Consider the following 14,172-nt stretch of genomic DNA (forward strand, 5'->3'; position numbering starts at 1 on the left):
AGATCTCTTAATTGAAATCTTCGTGGCATAAGCTAGATTGATGGCAGCATTCAAGAGAATCCGGAAAGTCTAAACCTTGTCTGTGGTATTCCGAGTAGGATTCAGGGATTGAATGACTGTGACGAGCTTCAAACTCGCGAGTGCTGGGCGTAGTGACAGACGCAAAAGGATAGTAAATCCTATTCCAGTATGATTGAGAACCTGCAGATGATTAGCCGTGCGGTGACAGCGCACCTGGACCCTTTTCACTGGAAGGATGGATGGTAGCCATTGACAACGGTGATCCACCAACACATAGCTTGCCATAGGAGGACATGCGTGCGTGAATCAGAAACAGAGGAAAGCAGAATTTCAGAAGACAAAGCATCTCCAAAACTCCAACATATTCTCCATCATTGCATACAAGTATAATTTGTGTTCTGCCTTTTTTATTCCTTGCAATCAAATTTGATAAGTGAATTATTTTATTGTTTTCCTAACTAAGAGTTACAAGATAACCATAGATTGCTTCAAGCCAACAATCTCCGTGGGATCGACTCTTACTCACGTAAGGTATTACTTGGATGACCCAGTGCACTTGCTGGTTAGTTGTGTGAATTTATGAAGAACTGTGATTTCCAATTTTGTGCACCAAGTTTTTGGCACCGGTGCCGGGGATTGTTTGAGTTTGGACAACTGACGGTTTATTTTGTTGCTTAGATTAGGAAAAATTTTTCTTTTTGGTTTAGAGTCTTTTATTATTTATACCTTGTTAAAACACTTTAAATTTATAGCTCAATTAGCTAGAGCGTGGTGCTTATGTTCTTAGTAATTGGCTATCCTATTTTTAAAATCTTTTTCAAAAATAATTTTTTCTTTGAATAAATCTTGTACCAAACTTTAAGTTTGGTGTTTTCTTGTTGATTTTTCTTTGTTTTTCGAAAATTTTAGTTTGGTTTTCTAAAAATTTTAAGTTTGGTGTTCTTTCTTCATGTTCTTGTGCTCTTGTGAGTCTTCAAAGTGTTCTTGAGTTTTCCTTGTGTCTTGATCTTAAAATTTTTAAGTTTGGTGTTCCTTGGTGTTTTCCCTCCAAAATTTTCGAAAACAAGGAGCATTAGATCTAAAAAAAATTTTAAATCTTGTGCTATCTTATTGTTTTTCTCTCTCCTCTTTAAATTCAAAAATATCTTCTCTCTCTATTTTAAAGCAAATTTTCGAAATTTACCTTTAAAATTCAGATTTTTATTTCAAAATTTAAAACCTTTTTCAAAAATCATCATATCCTTTTCAAAATTTCCTAACCACACTCTCTCTCTCCTCAATTTTTTCGAAAATCTTCACCCATTTTTATTTATTTTAATTTATTTTATTTTCGAAATAAATAAATAATTAAATAAATAAAAATATTTTTCTTCTATTTTTACATCATCTCCCTTTCTCCATCATGGACCTAAGCGGAAATGAACAGTCCAGGAGGACTCTGGGGTCATATGCTAACCCCTCTACTGCTTCATATGGGAGCAGTATCTGCATACCCTCCATTGGAGTCAGTAGCTTTGAGTTGAATCCTCAGCTCATTATCATGGTGCAGCAAAGTTGCCAGTATTTCGGTCTTCCACAGGAAGAACCTACAGAGTTTCTGGCACAGTTTTTACAGATTGCTGACACAGTACATGATAAGGAAGTAAATCAGGATGTCTACAGATTATTACTGTTTCCATTTGCTGTAAAAGACCAAGCTAAGAGGTGGTTAAATAACCAACCTAAGGCCAGTATAAGGACATGGAAACAGCTGACAGAAAAATTCCTGAATCAATACTTTCCTCCAAAACGGATGACACAGCTAAGGCTGGACATCCAAGGCTTTAAATAAGGAGATAATGAATCTCTTTATGATGCCTAGGAGAGATACAGAGAGATGCTACGAAAATGCCCCTCTGAAATGTTTTCAGAGTGGGTTCAGTTAGACATCTTCTACTATGGGCTTGCAGAAAGAGCTCAGATGTCTCTAGATTACTCAGCTGGTGGATCTATCCACATGAGAAAGACAATTGAAGAAGCTCAAGAGCTCATTGATACAGTTGCCAGAAATCAGCATCTGTACCTAAGCAGTGACCCTTCCATGAAAGAAGAGGTTAAAACAGTAACTGCTGAACTCAGTCCTGTAAAACAAGCTGCTAAATTCAATCAGCAATTGGACTTTCTAACAAAGCAGTTAGCCGAATTCAAGGATAGACTACAAGAGACAAGGATGGCTAATATAAATATGGAAGAACAATTGAAGCAAACAAAGCAGCAGCTGTCAAAACAAATAACAGAAGAATACCAAGCAGTTCAATTAAGAAGTGGGAAGACATTAAATACCCCACCTCAAGGCAGCAAGAAGCCAAGAAATGAGCAAACCACCCAAAATTCACCTAAGGACAGTAAGAGCCCAGGGAAAAATAATTCTGGCGCTAAAACGCCAGAAATTGGGTGAAAGGCTGGCGCTGAATGCCCAGACCATGCTCAGGACTGGCGTTCAACGCCAGAAACAAGCAAAAATCTGGCGTTCAGACGCCAGGAACAGATGAGGAGCTGGCGTCTAACGTCACTCCAGCTTCTAACTCTGGCACTCAATTGCCAGTGAGGGATCAGACACACACAAGTGCTGATGACAACCCATCTAAAAAGGCTTCTTCAACCACTTCTGTAGGAAATAAACCTACAGCAACTAAGGTTGAGGAATATAAAGCCAAGATACCTTATCCTCAAAAACTCCGCCAAGAGGAGCAGGATAAGCAATTTGCTCGCTTTGCAGATTATCTCAGGACTCTTGAAATAAAGATTCCATTTGCAGAGGCACTTGAGCAAATACCTTCTTATGCCAAGTTCATGAAAGAGATCTTGAGTCATAAGAAGGATTGGAGAGAAACTGAAAGAGTTCTCCTCACTGAAGAATGCAGTGCAGTCATTCTGAAAATCTTTCCTGAAAAGCTTAAAGACCCTGGGAGTTTTCTGATACCATGCACATTAGAAGGTAATTACACCAAGACAGCTTTATGTGATCTTGGGGCAAGCATCAACCTAATACCTGCATCCACTATCAGAAAGCTTGGTTTAACTGAAGAAGTTAAACCAACCCGGATATGTCTCCAACTTGAAGATGGCTCCATTAAATACCCATCAGGCGTGATTGAAGACATGATTGTCAGAGTTGGGCCATTCGCCTTTCCCACTGACTTTGTAGTGCTAGAAATAGAGGAGCACAAGAGTGCTACTCTCATTCTAGGAAGACCCTTCCTAGCAACTGGACGAACTCTCATTGATGTCCAACAGGGGAAAATAACCCTGAGAGTCAATGAGGATGAGTTTAAGTTGAATGCTGTCAAAGCCATGCAGCATCCAGACACATCAAAAGACTGCATGAAAGTTGATCTTATTGACTCTTTGGTAGAAGAGATCAACATGGCTGAGAGTCTCGAATCAGAGTTGGAAGACATCTTTAAAGATGTTCAGCCTGATTTGGAGGATTCAGAGGAAATGAAAGAGCCTCTGAAATTTCCTCTGGAAGAGGAAAAACCTCCTAAACCCGAGCTCAAACCATTACCACCATCCCTGAAATATGCATTTCTGGGAGAAGGTGACACTTTTCCAGTGATCATAAGCTCTGCTTTAAATCCACAGGAAGAGGAAGCACTGATTCAAGTGCTAAGGACACACAAGACAGCTCTTGGGTGGTCCATAGGTGACCTTAAGGGCATAAGCCCAGCTAGATGCATGCACAAAATCTTATTGGAGGACAATGCTAAACCAGTGGTTCAACCACAGAGGCGGCTAAATCCAGCCATGAAGGAAGTGGTGCAGAAAGAGGTCACCAAATTACTGGAGGCTGGGATTATTTATCCTATTTCTGATAGCCCCTGGGTGAGCCCTGTTCAATTTGTCCCAAAAAGGGAGGCATGACAGTAGTTCATAATGAAAAGAATGAACTGGTTCCTACAAGAACAGTTACAGGGTGGCGCATGTGTATTGACTACAGAAGGCTCAATACAGCCACCAGAAAGGATCATTTTCCTTTACCATTCATAGACCAGATGCTAGAAAGACTGGCAGGTCATGATTATTAATGCTTTTTGGATGGCTATTCAGGCTATAACCAGATTGCAGTAGATCCCAAGATCAAGAGAAAACAGCATTCACATGTCCATTTAGAGTGTTTGCTTATAGAAGGATGCCGTTTGGGCTGTGTAATGCACCTGCAACCTTCCAGAGATGCATGCTCTCTATTTTCTCTGATATGGTGGAAAAATTTCTGGAAGTCTTCATGGATGACTTCTCAGTATATGGAGACTCATTCAGCTCCTGTCTTGATCACCTGAAACTAGTTCTGAAAAGATGCCAAGAGACCAACCTGGTTTTAAACTGGGAAAAATGTCACTTTATGGTGACTGAAGGGATTGTCCTTGGGCATAAAATTTCAAACAAGGGAATAGAGGTGGATCAAGCAAAAATAGCGGTAATTGAAAAATTACCACCACTTGCCAATGTTAAGGCAATCAGAAGCTTTCTGGGGCATGCAGGATTCTATAGGAGGTTTATAAAGGATTTTTCAAAAATCGCAAAACCTCTGAGCAATCTGCTAGTTGCTGACACGCCATTTGTGTTTGACACAGAGTGTCTGCAGGCGTTTGAAATGCTGAAAGCCAAGCTGGTCACAGCACCAGTTATTTCTGCACCAGACTGGACATTACCATTTGAGCTAATGTGTAATGCTAGTGATCACGCCATTGGTGCAGTATTGGGACAGAGGCATGACAAGCTTCTGCATGTCATTTATTATGCTAGCCGCATTTTAAATGACGCCCAGAAAAATTACACAACCACAGAAAAAGAATTGCTTGCAGTGGTTTATGCCATTGACAAGTTCAGATCATACTTAGTAGGATCAAAAGTGATTGTGTATACTGACCATGCTGCTCTTAAATATCTACTCACAAAGCAGAATTCAAAACCCAGGCTCATCAGATGGGTGTTGCTTCTGCAAGAGTTTGATATAGAAATAAGAGACAGAAAAGGGACAGAGAACCAAGTGGCTGATCATCTGTCCCAGATAGAGCCAGCAGAAGGGACATCCCAACCCTCTCTTGAGATATTTGAGACTTTTCCGGATGAGCAATTATTTGCCATTCAAGAAACACCATGGTTTGCAGACATTGCAAACTATAAAGCTGCAAGGTTCATACCCAAAGAGTACAACAGGCAACAAAAGAAAAAATTAATCACTGATGCAAAGTACTACTTGTGGGATGAACCCTATCTCTTCAAGAAATATGCAGACGGAATAATCCGTAGGTGTGTGCCTAGAGAAGAAGCACAGAGGATCCTATGGCATTGCCATGGATCACAATATGGAGGCCATTTCGGAGGTGAGCGAACAGCCACCAAGGTCCTCCAATGTGGCTTCTATTGGCCCACACTCTATAGAGATTCCCGAGAGTTTGTACGTAACTGTGATAGTTGCCAAAGAGCTGGTAATCTGCCTCATGGTTACGCCATGCCTCAACAAGGAATCTTGGAGATTGAGTTGTTTGACGTATGGGGAATTGACTTCATGGGACCTTTCCCACCATCATACTCAAACACTTATATTCTGGTGGCATTTGACTACGTATCAAAATGGGTAGAGGCCATTGCCACACCCACCAATGATACTAAAACAGTGCTGAAGTTCCTCCAGAAATATATCTTCAGTAGGTTTGGGGTCCCTAGAGTACTAATCAGTAATGGGGGCACTCACTTCTACAACAAACAGCTTTACTCTGCCATGGTCCGGTATGGGATTCGCCACAAGGTGGCAACTCCATATCATCCACAAACTAATGGGCAAGCTGAAGTCTCTAACAGAGAGCTAAAAAGAATCCTAGAACGGACTGTAAATACCCGTAGAAAGGATTGGGCAAGAAGCTTGGATGATGCTCTGTGGGCATACAGAACAGCATTCAAGACTCCTATAGGGACCTCTCCATACCAACTTGTATATGGTAAGGCATGTCACCTGCCCGTGGAACTGGAACATAAAGCCTACTGGGCAACCAGATTCCTGAACTTTGATGCCAAATTAGCTGGAGAAAAAAGATTGCTTCAGCTAAATGAGCTAGAGGAATTCAGATTCACTGCTTTCGAAAATGCCAAGCTTTATAAAGAGAAATAAAAAAAGTGGCATGACAGAAAGCTGTCATCTAGAATCTTTGAACCAGGACAGAAGGTCCTGTTGTTTAACTCTAGACTCAGGCTATTCCCCGGGAAACTGAAATCCCGGTGGAGGGGACCATATGTGATTACAAGTGTATCACCATATGGTTATGTGGAACTTCAAGATATTGATTCTGATAAGAAGTTCATTGTTAATGGACAGAGAATCAAGCACTATCTTGAAGGCAATATTGAGCAAGAGTGCTCAAGACTGAAGCTAAATTAAAAGCTCAGCAAGGTCCAGCTAAAGACAATAAAGAAGCGCTTGCTGGGAGGCAACCCAGCCATGGGAAATCACTTCCTCTAAGCATTTTGCCCTATTCTTGATTTTATTTGTTTATATAAAGTTCATTGATACTAAGGTAAAGAGTCAATTGTATAAGTTTACAGGGTTACAAAAGGATTCTGCACACAAAACAGAGAAAAAGAGCTCACTGGCAAGAAAACGCCAGTAAAAGTCTGTTTTGGGCGTTCAACGCCCAAAAGAAGCATCCACTGGGCGTTGAACGCCAGTAAGGATAGCCATCTGGGCGTTTAACGCCAGATTTACAGCGTCCTGGGCGTTCAGAAAAACGCCCAGTGACAAAGGAGTTCCTGGCGTTCAACGCCAGAAAGAAGCAACAGCTGGGCATTGAACGCCCAGGAGAAGCAACAATTGGGCGTTGAACGCCCAAAACATGCAGCGTTTGGGCGTTCAAACGCCAAGATGGTGGGGAGGAGGTAAATTCGTTTTTTCTTCATATTTTTCATTTTAATCTTAATTTTCATGTTTCAATTCATGATTTCTTGCATAAACATGTTACAAACCCTGATTTCTAAAATCCCTAATTTCTAAAAACCCTTTTTTAAAAATATTAAATGTATCTTAATCCATAAGCACAAATCCTTTTTTTTTTCAATCCAATTCAACTCTCTTTCAAACTTTTCAAAACAAATCTATCTCTTTTCATTCAAAAATCTTTTCAACTAATCAATATCTTTTTCAAATCTCCATATTATCTTTTTCAAAAATCCAATTTTATCTTTTTCAAATATCTTTCATATCTTTTCAATTTTAAATTATATCTTTTCTTATCATACTTATTTTTTTTTTAAATCATATCTTCTATCTTATCTTTCTCCCTATTTTCGAAAACCCCCCTCCCTTTTAAAAACCCATTCGGCCTCCTTCCTCTCATCCACCATCCTACACTAGCTCTCCTTCTATCCCTCTCCTTTCTTTTCTTTTGCTTGAGGACAAGCAAACCTCTAAGTTTGGTGTGTTTATCCGTGATCACTAAACCATACCCACTAAGATCATGGCTCCTAAAGGAAAACAACCCACTCCAAGAGGCAAGAAAGAGAGTGTTCCAAAACCACTTTGGAATCAAGGAAAGTTCTTAACTAAAGAACATTCAGACCATTATTACAAAATAATGGGTCTAAGATCAGTGATCCCGGAAGTTAGATTCGATCTGAAAGAAGACGAATATCCGGAGATCCAGGAGCAAATTCGAATCAGGAACTGGGAGATCCTAGCTAATCTTGAAACGAAAGTGGGAAGGAATATGGTCCAGGAGTTCTATGCTAATATGTGGCAAACAGACAAGCAAAGACTATCTGGATCTGCTCTCTATGACTATCGGACCTTGGTCAGAGGAAAGATTGTTCATACCCACCCTGACAAGATCAGGGAGATCTTAAAGCTACCTTAGCTGAAAGATGATCCAGACTCCTTCAATAGAAGAATGATGATAACAGACAAGGGCCTGGATAAGATTCTAGAGGATATATGTATCCCTGGAGCCAGGTGGACCACCAGCACGAAGGGTGTCCCAAATCAACTCAAAAGAGAAGATCTCAAACCAGTCACCAGAGGATGGCTAGACTTCATTGGGCATTCTCTGCTGCCTACTAGCAACCATTCTGAAGTCACTATTAGAAGAGCAGTGATGATCCATTGCGTTATGATGGGAAAAGAAGTGGAAGTTCATCAACTGATTTCAACTGAATTTTACAAAATTGCAAACAAAACTTCCAAAGATGCCAGGTTGGCTTATCCAAGCTTGATTTCTATGCTCTACAAGGACGCTGGAGTAAGGATGGGAATAACTGAGTATATCTCAGTTGAGCGGCCAATCACCAAAGCATCAATGGAAAAACAACAAGCACAGGATGACCCCATCAAGAAGAGAACACAGGAAATTCTCCCAGAAATCCCTCAATCTGAATATTGGGCGTATCTTGAAACATCTATTACCAAGATGCAAGAAGCTATGGAACAAATAAAGAAAGAACAGAAGGAACAAAGTAGCATTCTTTGCTATTTGCTTAACGAACAGGAGGAGCAAGGGCGTGATTTAAGGGAATTGAAGCGCCAGAAATTATCTCTTGAAGGACCAAGCACCCCGCAGATTAGAGGAACATCCACTTCCCAGAACACAGGTTGTTAAATTCCAATCTTAGCCTTAACTCTGTGATAACTGTTTTTATTTTAGTTTTACCTTAGGAGTCATATAGTAGTAATTAGTATCTATATTTTTGATTTTATCTCCAATTAAGCTATAATTTAATTTTATCATCATCATTAAACATGAATAAAATAGAAGAATTTCTTTAGAATAAGAGGCAATAAATTTCGAGTTTTTTTTACAAGAAAAATTCTAATTATTTACATGTGGTGGCAATGCTTTCTGTCTCCTAAATGAATGCTTGAACAGTGCATATGTCTTTTGAATTTGATGTTTAAGACTATTAAATATGTTGGCTCTTGAAAGAATGATGAACATGAAACATGTTATTGATAATCTGAAAAATCATAAAAATGATTCTTGAAGCAAGAAAAAGCAGTGAATACAAAAGCTTGCAGAAAAAAAAATTTAGAGAAAGAAAAAGAAAAAGCAAGCAGAAAAAGCCAAAGCTCTTAAAACCAAAAGGCAAGAGCAAAAAGCCAATAGCCCTTAAAACCAAAAGGCAAGGGTAAAAAGGATCCAAGGCTTTGAGCATCAGTGGATAGGAGGGCCTAAAGGAATAAAATCCTGGCCTAAGTGGCTAAACCAAGCTGTCCTTTACCATGTGCTTGTGACGTGAAGGTGTCAAGTGAAAACTTGAGACTAAGCGGTTAAAGTCAAGGTCCAAAGCAAAAAGAAGAGTGTGCTTAAGAACTTTGGACACCTCTAATTGGGGACTTTAGAAAAGCTGAGTCACAATCTGAAAAAGTTCACCCAATTATGTGTCTGTGGCATTTATGTATCTGGTGGTAATACTGGAAAACAAAGTGCTTAGGGCCACGGCCAAGACTCATAAAGTAGCTGTGTTCAAGAATCATCATACTGAAATAGGAGAATCAATAACACTATCTGCATTCTAAGTTCCTATAGATGCCAATCACTCTGAGCTTCAATGGATAAAGTGACATGCCAAAACTATTCGGAAGCAAAAAGCTACTAGTCCCGCTCATCTATTAGAATTTGAGCTTCACTCAAAAACTCTGAGATATTATTGCTTCTTGACTTATTAGTAGTCTATTTTATTTATCTAGTTGCTTGGGGGCAAGCAACAGTTTAAGTTTGGTGTTGTGATGAGCGGATATTTTATAAACTTTTTGGGGTTAATTTCATATAGATTTTAGTATGTTTTAGTTAGTTTTTAGTTTATTTTCATTAGTTTCTAGGCAAAATTCATATTTCTGGACTTTACTATGAGTTTGTGTGTTTTTCTGTAATTTCAGGTATTTTCTGGCTGAAATTGAGGGAGCTGAGCCAAAAATCTTATTCGGCTGAAAAAGGACTGCTGATGCTGTTGGATTATGACCTCTCTGCACTCGGAATGGAATTTCTGGAGCTACAAGAGTCCAAATGGCGCGTTTCCAATTGCGTTGGAAAGTAGACATCCATGGCTTTCCAGCAATATATAATAGTCCATACTTTGCTCAAGGATAGACGATGTAAACTGGCATTCAACGCCAGTTCCATGTTGTAGTCTGGCGTCCAGCGCTAGAAACAAGTTACAAGTTGGAGTTCAACGCCAGAAACAGGTTACAACCTGGCGTTGAACGCCCAAAACAGCCCATGCACGTGAGAAGCTTAATTCTCAGCCCCAGCACACACCAAGTGGGCCCCAGAAGTGGATTTCTGCACCATCTATCATAGTTTACTCATTTTCTGTAAACCTAGGTTACTAGTTTAGTATTTAAACAACTTTTAGAGATTTATTTTGTATCTCATGACATTTTAGATCTAAACTTTGTACCTTTTGACGGCATGAGTCTCTAAACTCCATTGTTGGGGGTGAGGAGCTCTGCTGTGTCTCGATGAATTAATGCAAGTATTTCTGTTTTTCATTCAAACATGCGTGTTCCTATCTAAGATATCCATTCGCACTTCAATATGAATGTGATGAACGTGACAATCATCATCATTCCTCCACGAACGCGTGCCTGACAACCACTTACGTTCCACCGTAGAATGAATGAATATCTCTTAGATCTCTTAATCGAAATCTTCGTGGCATAAGCTAGATTGATGGCAGCATTCAAGAGAATCCGGAAAGTCTAAACCTTGTCTGTGGTATTTCGAGTAGGATTCAGGGATTGAATGACTGTGACGAGCTTCAAAATCGCGAGTGCTGGGCGTAGTGACAGACGCAAAAGGATAGTAAATCCTATTCTGGTACGATTGAGAACCTGCAGATGATTAGCCGTGCGGTGACAGCGCACCTGGACCCTTTTCACTGGAAGGATGGATGGTAGCCATTGACAACGGTGATCCACCAACACATAGCTTGCCATAGGAGGACATGCATGCGTGAATCAGAAACAGAGGAAAGGAGAATTTCAGAAGACAAAGCATCTCCAAAACTTCAACATATTCTCCATCATTACATACAAGTATAATTTGTGTTCTGCCCTTTTATTCCTTGCAATCAAATTTGATAAGTGAATTATTTTATTGTTTTCCTAACTAAGAGTTACAAGATAACCATAGATTGCTTCAAGCCAACAATCTCCGTGGGATCGACTCTTACTCACGTAAGGTATTACTTGGACGACCTAGTGCACTTGCTGGTTAGTTGTGCGAATTTGTGAAGAACTGTGATTTCCAATTTCGTGCACCAGCTAGTAAGCCATGTCTAATTCCTGGACCGGAGTTTTAGACTAACATTGCATGATTCCTGGAATTCTTATTAAAAATTTTGAATCTCTTTATTTTCTTTTCCTTATAATTTTCGAAAAATCACAAAAAAATTTATAAAATCTTAAAATCAAAAATATTTTATGTTTCTTGTTTGAGTCTAGTGTCTAATCTTAAGTTTGGTGTCAATTGCATTCTTCTAATTTTTGAAAAATACATGCATTATGTTCTTCATTGATCTTCAAGTTGTTCTTAATGATTTCCTTACTCTGATCTTTAAATTCTCTTGTTTTATGTCTTTTGTTGTTTCTCATATGTATTTTCAAATTGTTATAGTCCTTAGTATACAAACTTCTAAGTTTGGTGTCTTGCATGCATTGTTTGTTTGATCTTAGTTTTCATGATTAGTTGCATTTTGATTATTTCTCATCATTAAAAATTTCAAAAAAATTTTAAATTATGTCTTCTCAAGTCAATAATACAGAGATTTGAAGATTCAGAACATACAGCAGAGGAATTACACAGAAAAAGCTGGGCGTTCAAAACGCCCAGTGAGGAAGGAAAACTGGCATTTAAACGCCAGCCAGGGTACCTGGATGGGTGTTAAACGCCCAAAAAGGTAGCATTTTGGGCGTTTAACGCCAGGAGGACGCTAGAGGGAAGATTTTGTTTTTAATTCAACTCTTTTTCAAATTTTCATAATTTTTCAAAATCAAATCTTTTTCAAATCATATCTTTTCAATCATATCTTTTCAAAATCAATTTCTTTCCATGTTTTTAAATTATTATTATTTTCGAAAATCCTTGCTACAATTAATGATTTAACTCAAAATTTTCAAGTTGTTACTTGCCTATTAAGAAAGGATCAAATTTTAACTCTAGAATCATATCTTTTAATTTCCTGTTAGTCAAGTAATCAACTTTAATTTTAAAAAAATTTCTCTTTTTAATTTGATTCTCAATCATATCTTCTCAATCATATCTTTTCAATCACATCTTTTTCAAAATTAATTTTCAATCATATCTTTTTGAGTTCTAATTCCAAAATCTTTTTCAAAAATCACTTAATTTCTTTCCCAATCTTAGTTTTCGAAAATCATTTACCAAATTTTCAAAATTCTTTTAATTATTTCAAAATCTTTTTACTTTAATTTCGAAAATTCTTCCCCTCTTCTCAAATCCTTCTATTTAAAGGACTAACACTTCTCCATTTTTAGCAATTCGAACTCTGTCCCTCTTGATAAGTTCGAATTCTCTCTTCTCTACCTTATCCTTCTATTTTTATTTTCCTCTGACACCTCAAGGAATCTCTATATTGTGACATAGAGGATTCCATATTTTCTTTTCCCCCCTTTTCATATGAGCAGGAGTAAGGACAAAGACATTCTTGTTGAGGCTGATCTTGAACCTGAAAGGACCTTGAAGAGAAAGCTGAGAGAAGCTAAAGTACAACTCTCTGTAGAGGACCTAACAGAGCTTTTCAAACAAGAAGAAGCCATGGCAGCCGAAAACAACAACAATGCCAACAATGCAAGGAAGGTGCTTGGTGACTTTACTGCACCTACTCCCGACTTCTATGGGAGAAGCATCTCAATTCCTGCCATTGGAGCAAATAAATTTAAGCTTAAGCCTCAATTAGTTTCTCTGATGTAACAGAATTGCAAGTTTCATGGACTTCCATTAGAGGATCCTCATCAATTCTTAGCTGAATTCTTGCAAATCTGTGACACTGTCAAGACCAATGGGGTTGATCCCGAGGTCTACAAGCTTATGCTCTTTCCCTTTGCTGTAAGAGACAGAGCTAGAACATGGTTGGATTCACAACCTAAAGAAAGCCTGAACTCTTGGGAAAAGCTAGTCAATGCCTTCTTGGCAAAGTTCTTTCCACCTCAAAAATTGAGCAAGCTTAGAATGGAAGTCCAAACCTTCAGACAGAAGGAAGGTGAATCCTTCTATGAAGCTTGGGAAAGATACAAGCAATTAATCAGAAGGTGTCCTTCTGACATGCTTTCAGAATGGAGCATCATAGGTATCTTCTATGATGTTCTGTCTGAACTGTCCAAGATGTCATTGGAAAGCTCTGCTGGAGGATCTCTTCATCTGAAGAAGATGCTTGCAGAAGCTCAGGAACTCATTGAAATGGTTGCAAATAACCAATTCATGTACACTTCTGAAAGGAATCCTGTGAATAATGGGACGAATCAGAAGAAATGAGTTCTTGAAAATTGATACTCTGAATGCCATATTGGCTCAGAACAAAATATTGACTCAGCAAGTCAATATGATTTCTCAGAGTCTGTCTAGAATGCAAGCAGCAACAGGCAGTACCAAAGAAGCTTCATCTGAAGAAGAAGCTTATGATCCTGAGAACCCAACAATGGAAGAGGTGAATTACATGGGAGAATCCTATGGAAAAACCTATAATCCTTCATGAAAAAATCATCCAAACCTCTCATGGAAGGATCAACAGAGGTCTCAACAAGGCTTCAACAATAATAATGGTGGAAGAAATAGGTTTAGCAATGGCAAACCTTTTCCATCATCTTCTCAGCAACAGACAGAGAATTCTAAGCAGAGCCATTCTGACTTAGCAACTGTAGTCTCTGATTTAATTAAAACCACTCAAAGTTTCATGACTGAAACAAGGTCCTCCATTAGAAATTTGGAGGCACAGGTGGGTCAGCTGAGTAAGAAAGTTACTAAACTCCCTCCTAGTACTCTTCCAAGCAATACAGAAGAGAATCTAAAAGGAGAATGCAAGGCCATCAACATAACCCACACGGCCGAACCGGGAGAGGAGGAAGAGGCAGTGATCTCTACTGAGGAAGACCTCAATGGACGACTGGCC

General features: G+C 38.9%; 1 non-coding gene across 1 annotated transcript; it reads right to left on the reverse strand.

Moving 5' to 3' along the window:
- Positions 1-13,226: 13,226 nt before the first annotated feature.
- On the reverse strand, positions 13,227-13,334 carry LOC112768701 (small nucleolar RNA R71). The gene has a single exon (XR_003186100.1). It is a non-coding gene; the product is annotated as a small nucleolar RNA R71 (small nucleolar RNA).
- Positions 13,335-14,172: the final 838 nt, after the last annotated feature.

The sequence above is a fragment of the Arachis hypogaea genome, chromosome 17, assembly GCF_003086295.3.
Source record: "Arachis hypogaea cultivar Tifrunner chromosome 17, arahy.Tifrunner.gnm2.J5K5, whole genome shotgun sequence".
Lineage (NCBI taxonomy): Eukaryota > Viridiplantae > Streptophyta > Magnoliopsida > Fabales > Fabaceae > Arachis > Arachis hypogaea.